Below are 8,187 nucleotides of genomic sequence, written 5' to 3' on the forward strand. Positions count from 1 at the left end.
ACCAACGACCTGCTGCAGCTGCATTCTCTTCATTCATTTCATCAGCATTTGGAGTTTTACCTCATATGTATATGACTAGATGCATTTATAGTTCTACTAATTTGTTTGCAGAAAAGTTGCAGATAGAGTGGAAAATGAGCCAGCCAAGGACAGGCTTGTAATTGTCTTTACTGCACAATGTCAAACAGTTATCATCTCAGTGATGTTTAGGCTCAAGACTGCTGTTTTGGATGGTGACCTTGAGTCAGATAATAATATAATATAGTTTGAAGGACTGGGGCTTTTAAAAGGCAGCAGATACGTAATAAAGGAGACCACGAGTTCCAGCAGTGCAATCATTTAAAAAGTTTGACCTTTAAATACAAAGTCTGAATAAATATATCTCGGTCTTTGACTTTGAGTCTTTGCTTTGATTCTGGCCATTCATTTTTTTAAATTCTTCTAAGTGACTCTTGGACTCTAGAGTTGTTGGATTCTTGTTTATCTTTCACTATTAATTTATGTTTAGTTTTTCTGCTGTTTTTTAAATTCTTCTTTGATTTCATTATCGTTTTATTAATTTTAAGCATTAGTTTCTACTTCTCTGTTTGAGTTTCAATGTTACCATGTTTCTTGTTTTTCATACTTTTGTGCTGGTTGAATTTCTTTTTAATCCCTCTGTTATTCTAATAAATAACAATGAATTTTATTTTTGTGATCTCCTATCTCCTGTTGCAGCAGCTGTGTTGTCTGACCTCTCTGTATGTTTTTAATTATTGTTTTATATTTTTGTGTAAGATCACTTTCTCTGCTGGCAGTAGATTTATCCATGTTTGTGATTGGTCAGATGCTGCAACCACCACCCCTTTCACATTAACGTGCTTGTAGCTTGACTGGAAAACCCTGTGCCACCTTATACAGTTGATAATCACCTTCATGCAACAGCTTAGCTTATTTGCTGATACTAGGGACACGCCAGGAATGGTGCAATCAGCTGAATTAGCTGATGCATTTTTCACGGTCTTCTTGCCTTCTTGTGAGTAGTTTGTTCATTTCCTGTTTTATTTTGATAGTATGTTTTGTTTTGGATTTTGCATCTTGGTTGGCTGTCTAATGGTCATCACCTGTGTTGTTTACATGCATCTGTCTTAGTCCTCTCTTGTGCCTAATCCCCTATCCCTCTGTGTGTGTCTATAGTTTCATCTCCTGGTGAAGTTGTCTCCTGTTGTTTCCTCCCTCAGGCTTCCCAGGTTTATCTTCTGGTTCTTCCTGTTATTTCGACTTTTTGGACTTCTTCAAATCATGGTTGTTATTTTTCTTAACTTTCTTTGTTTCAACTTTCTGTTAATTCAAGGAGTTGTGTTATAATATGTCACAATATATTACACTTTATGTAACTGCACCCATTCAAAAGCCTGTAGATTCTTCAGGCAAGGTTAGATCGGTCCCCCTTTGTGTTCTGCTTCAACGGGTGGCTCATCCACAAAAACACCCGTTGGAACCTTTTCACTTGTCACTGTCACTCTACATCACAAGCTAGCCAAACAGACAACCATCCTGAGAGCGATGTCATAACACATCTGCTCCTCAAACTACATCTCTAGTTAGAAGCTTTGATATGAAGAAATGCCTGCCTTTTCTTGAAGACAGTCAAAAGATACTATGGCAAAAGGAAGCAGATTACACAGGCACTGAGGGAGGTCTTGTGATTGTCTCTTGGAACTGATGGTAAGAAAGAGGCATACAGCAACATCTGTTTGCTGTAGGCTACGATGAGTCTTAATGCAAACTGTCATCCCAGAAGAGCCTTGTTTTTTTTCCCCAATTCTAGATGATATGGGTATTATTGCGTCTTTATTTGTTTTAAGCTCTTACATTTGGTAATTTGAAGCCTAACAGTTAGTGAAACTGATCATAGTATTCATTAAACATTAGTGCTAAGCTTATGAAAGCTCATCCATCATGAAGATTCTTTGACTTTTTAAAAAATGCATTAGTTTGTAATTTAAATTTCTCTGTAAAATCAATAGCATGCTGCATAAGAATGTGTAGTGACTGCCCCAGTTTGGCAGGGCATAAAATTGTTTAATGTATCGATATCTTAAACACTGAATTATAAAATAGGGCAGAAAGATGAAGTTCAAAGAAACAAGTGTCATGCCAATTATCTTTTATCTGTGTGTGATTTCTATCACCACATACAATAGCCATCAGGCATCAGATAAGATTAAAACCTACCTAACATCCCAGTGATAGCCTCAGTTTCATCATTCACTTTTCTAACGTAGTTATTTCATTTTATTAATTGGAAAAAACTAGATTAAATTATTTTTTCCCTTTACTACGGATGTAAATGGAAACCAAACTCTTACAATAAATATTTCATATTTGTTAGTATAACCATAAGGGAACTTGGGTATGTGTGATACCAAATACGTGTGTCACCCTTGTTCCCTTAGATATAATGTTAATGCAGTGAATATATACTCATAAACATAAATATATGTATACATTTGTATAAATATAATAATAGTGTGGTGGACAGTGGGCGCAGTGTTAGAACCGGTGTCTGGCAATCGCTCACCTCTTTCAGTCACACAGTGAGCGCAAATATAGTGTTTTGACAGGGAGTTGCTGGGCCTGCACCTCGCACGCGGCATTTTCGTTTTTTTCTTGAGGGTCGTAGCCTTTATCGCTCGCAATCATAAACCTTTGACGTTTGCGATGTCCAAGGTCTCTGAACCGTGGAGCACGTGCCAGCAGCGACAGTTGGCAGCCATTTCCGAGTTTACAACAAACATTCAGCACGTGACTGGTAAGTCCAACTGCGTGGCTGACTGTCTGTCCCGCGCGCTTGTTTCTCCCGTTTATGTTGGCATAGACTTTTACGCTATGGTCGCTGACCAGCGTGCGACCCGGACGTCCTTGCCCTTCGGTCTGCGCAAACGGGCCTTGTACTGGAGGACAGACCCGTGTGGAACGGCGGGCCTAGCCTGCTTTGCGATGTTTCCACCAGCCGTCCACGCCCTGTAGTTCCCCTTTCGTGGCGTCGTCGCGTTTTCGACTCCGTACACGCCCTCTCTCTCAGTCCGGGCCTCGGTCAAGCTGGTCAGCTCTAGTTCGTTTGGCCAGGCCTTCGTAAATCGGTGAAAGACTGGGCAGCGGCGTGCATCCCATGCCAACGCGCTAAGATCCATAGGCACACGCAGGCGCACCTCGACCCCTTCCACAAGGTTTCACGCACCTTTTGACTGTAGTGGACCGCACAACCCGCTGGCCCGAGGCAGTGCTTCTGGAGTCCACTACAGCAGAAGCGGTGGCATTTTTGTCAACGTGGGTTTCGCGTTTCGGCCCCCTCGCCGAAATAAACGAGGAGTGTAAATCGAGAGCTCTCGTGTTGTCTCTGTTTACCTCCACGATAGTCCAGATTTATCATTGTCACTTTCAAATTAAACTTCATATGTTTTTTAAACATATCTTTCATATGTTTACATACAAATGTTATCATTACATTTGCAGATAATACAAAGGTAAACCCCAATTTTCCACAACTTGTAATATTAGATGCATGTTTTAAAAAATATTATAAGTCTGATATCACTATATATTAATAGTCATAAACATTACTTTTTAAAATCTCAAGAGCAACATTGGTTTTCCATAAACAGTATTCTGGTTACTGGTTCACAGCTGATGTATTTTCTTTTGTAATCATGAAATTCTCCCTGTTAAAACTATTTGTTATCTTCCTTTTTTCACAGCAAATTTTTTTCTTGTTACAACTCACTGACAGAACCCTGGTCTGAACTCAAACACAACTCTGCAGTCGTTACAAAAGACAGATCCTAGCTCTAATTGCCAGGATCAATAGCTGTTTAGATGTATAAACATGGCAAATGACCTCTGATGCAAATTCCTAATATGCAACAGGTATATATCTCTTCATATATTGTCTTTGGTCAATGCTGTCCTTTCTTTCTTGATCATTTTCTTTAGATTTTAGGGTGGTTTAGCTCCTGATAGATGGTGATGATTGCATGTTCTGTTTTAATAGACATCCTTACACAGTCATCAGTCACGGATCTGTCTTGAGACTACACTGTCTAATTGTCTCACAAGTTGACAGATTCCAGCTGTCACACTAAGAACAGTCATTTTGTACCGCAAAAAGCTGTGTGGACCACTACAATTCCCTGTCCTAAATACAAAGCAGGCAATCTGAGATATCTGTCATCACATGCATATCAGTGTAGGGCAAAAGATCATGTCTTTAGTGACAGCACAACAGGCTATATTGTTACTTTAACAGAAGGCCATTTTAGTTATTCTGTTATGTTTTATGCAAAACACATCCTTTAATATTTTAGTAGTTTAAAGTCGTCACACTGTCAAAATCTGAGCCATTTTTAAACAAAACTTTTATATTAAAATTCACACTGGTTTGGCTAGAATCACTGTTTGGTGATGCATTATAGTAGGGGAGACCGGGGATAGTTGTAACATTTTTGACATTTCTGTCTGTAAATTGGAGCTCTTTTAAGGTAGTGGATTCAAAATGTAATGCAAAGTATTTACATGTCTCTGCTATTAAATAGTGCAGCTATTTTCTCTGCAGCACAATTACCCATTGCATGGTATGGCCTCAAACACAAAGAGTGAAATGTTACAATTAACCCCATAGTCTGGGTTAGTTGTAACATATCCTGGGGTGAAATGTAACACAATGAAATAAGGGTACTAACAAAACATTAACATGTAATCTTTGTTTATTCAACACATGAATGCACTTACATCCATTTATGTAGCGTGTGTGTGTGTGACAGAATGCAGAAATCTAACTTTTGAACATATTCCAACCCCCCAAAAAAGACAAATTATGGAATTTTCTGCAACTGAATATTTCATTAATTTTGGTTGGTCTTCCTTGAGTTTGGCCTCATTGGCTCAGTGGGCATTATAACCTACAACTCTTGCACCAATTTTGAAAAACATAACTAAAGTAGTGTTACCAGCTGAACTTCTTATCATGGTACCTGGTTGTGAAAGTTCGAGTAGTTGTTCACCAGCATCGCAATTCCATTACTTTTTATCATGGCTTACCTTGGTGTGGTTTGCAAAGTGCTTCAGAAAGATGAGGAAATCTGTTTCTTGCACCCATCCTGATTTATTTCCACTACCAGTACTTCCTACTGGTCCATCTCTGACACAGTGGTCTGCATAATGTATGTGTGGGAACACAAACAGTGGAGGAATTGTGTTGCCAATGGCATTAACCGCATATACAAAAGCGACCAGTGAACCTCTCTCTGCTGATGTCGTTGCCCCAACTTGTTTAATATAAGTTAAAGTAATAGTGTGGTAAGTTGTAACATCTGCATTATTGTTACAACTAACCCAGACTGTTGCTGTTACAACTGACCCAGACTCCTATAGCCATGAACTAGCTAACATTACAGCCAACGGCTAAAACATTAGCACTAAAGACCTACACAGAATATATCCCCATAGACATACAAATAACATAATTTAAGTTTGATGAGTTTAACTGCAAAGCAGATAATGCTATTAGAAATTGAAATAAAGTAGAAAAACTTACTTTTTGGCATACAAATTACTTTTTTTCGTGTTAAATTGTCTGTGTTTGACAAAATGTGCTGATTTTTCACATGTGATAGCAGAACTGAATTGGGCATGCACAGGATGAGTCACATCATTTGAAACTTAGCCCTGATTGGAGAAATTGGAAGTGTTACAACTGACCCACGTTACAACTATCCCCGGTCTCCCCTATTAGAAGGAATAGTTACATCATGTAACCATGTAGGACAACCTTGACATCCCGCACGCTATGTCCCCACCAACAGTTGATACCCGTTACATTACCCCCTCACTCCACTTCTGCTAGGAGTTGCAAAAGTCAGAGGCAGATGCTTTGCAGTGTACAGTTACTGGAAGCCTGTGTAGACTCATTTACCTGTATAAGCGATCAGCGCTTATACGGTTCGTCATGAACAGTCATTCAGCGTATTGCTGATAGCATCTCAAAGTCTATAACAACTTATACATGTGCAAATAAGGTATAATACAATATCAACGACATTTCCATATCTCTGGACCGATTGCCTTGATACTGCGTGGTTAAAAGCGTCTTTCACCACGATGGGATAACTCTGCGCTCAGTTGCAATACAAGGATAGAGACACAAGCCAGGCGTTAAATAGATTAGAAAATAATGTGATAAACTTCGAAGACCGCCAGTGCCCACCATCATGATACAAATCTGAACAGACACTGGGGAGTTCTTATACGCCTAGCTTTAGTATGAAAACAGAAAATGTACTTACAAGTCTTCGCTTACATTACCAAAACCTCTAGTGATCACTTAAAGATGAACAATCCTTATCCTCAAACCCTCATCAGATTCTACAGTTATCTTTAATGAAGCATTTTATTAATATCATAAGTTAGACGTATAATGCCTTCCCTGCTATTTAGTGTTTAAGCGCTTCATCATTTTGACACTAAATGCGAAGAGAAGAGACATTATATGTTCTAAAGAAATGGATGTTGCACACGCAAGCTCAATACAGGGGTTCTGGGGAGCTAGTGATTCCGTGTGTAGCGCAGTTAGCTCGTAGACGGAGATTATAGCTCGTGTTTTCATCGTGGCATCAAATTGAATGTCTTATGCAACGAAGATTTACGCTGGACTATGCAGTGACAGGGAACACAAAACTATAAAGTAACTAAGCAATGGATCAAAACAGCACATGTTACGCCAATCATCATCGCCTTTATGCTCTCAACAACCTGACTCAAAGATGCGAAACGACAGGCACAATAAAAAGAACAACAAGCACGGCATGCTACAAACCCCCAGCAACCAGAAGTTCACACCTCCTATCCACACAAAGTCTCCTATCTTTTAGAACAGGAAATTCATATTCCTTCTATAAGACTTAACATAGCTATAATGTTATAATCTAACTGCTAAACTTGTCATCTATTACGCTTGCCGGAGATGGTTGAGTGTGAGAACAAGAGAATACATATACGCATCCCGAATATACGTGTAGAATACTCTATGTGTCATAATCTGGTCCCGTCGTTCTCTCCTAAATGCACTCTCTGTCAATTGTACTGTCTTATCGCGTGCGGTGCTTTAGAATTACTTGCGTTCTGCTTCCACTTTTTGCACTACGAGTGAGTATGAAAGAAATACACGCCGAAGACATACAGCTGACACTGGTGTCAGTTGCGATAATTCAGATTTGTGTTGTAACACCACATGACAGTCTATGCTGTCTATCTCGTATAATATCATCCCCGATTTCAATAGAATAGCATATAAACAGCCGCTCCTATCAACCACCGCGACCTATAGATCTGCACCTAAGATAAAGTACAAGCATGAGCAATAGAGCTTGCAGCTAGATACACAATATCTACCCAATCCCAATAACTATAAATTGATTAGCATCTGTTTCAGTGAGTGCACCATCCACAACTATGACGGATGAAATATTTTGTTTGTTCACTAAGCGTTAGTGGACCATGAAGCGGTGCTTGACACGTGCAAATTCAAGAGTGTTCAATTGAAGCGTCCACAAATGAAAAATTCTAAAAAATAAGTTCTACCAAAATCTGAAGCACAAGATCTGAAAATATGTGAAGCGTGAGGAGATTGTACAACAGCTTTTTGCTCAGCCATGGGAACGAATAGGAGGCATATTAAAAATAAAATTAAATATACTTACTGGATACTGCAGACGATATCTATGCCCTGCGTTCATGAATAATACGCCGAGATTACAATCGATACTACTCGCTACAGGCTGCATACTATCGCTCCGGAGGAGTAAAAACGCAGAACTACACCAGAATGACCAACTGAAGGAATTAATTGCCAAACCACGCTCATTAATCCTATCTAGATCCAAGCATCAGTCAAGAAGAATGATAGATTGTGACTAAAATAAATTATTGAAAACTTATGTAGTTAGTTAATTTCCTTATATTATGGCGATGTATGATCAAGCCCGTAGATGGCAGACCGAAAGCGAACCTCTAGCGACACGAAATCTCTCCTCCCACCACCATGATAGGATAAAGCAATTTAGTAATACAGACTGCCAGCTAGAGCAGGGCGATATGACCAAAAATATTTATCACGATATAGGGGAGACCGGGGATAGTTGTAACGTGGGT

The sequence above is a fragment of the Haplochromis burtoni genome, unplaced genomic scaffold, assembly GCF_018398535.1.
Source record: "Haplochromis burtoni strain Fernald_Lab_line unplaced genomic scaffold, NCSU_Asbu1 Contig_156, whole genome shotgun sequence".
NCBI classification, from domain to species: domain Eukaryota; kingdom Metazoa; phylum Chordata; class Actinopteri; order Cichliformes; family Cichlidae; genus Haplochromis; species Haplochromis burtoni.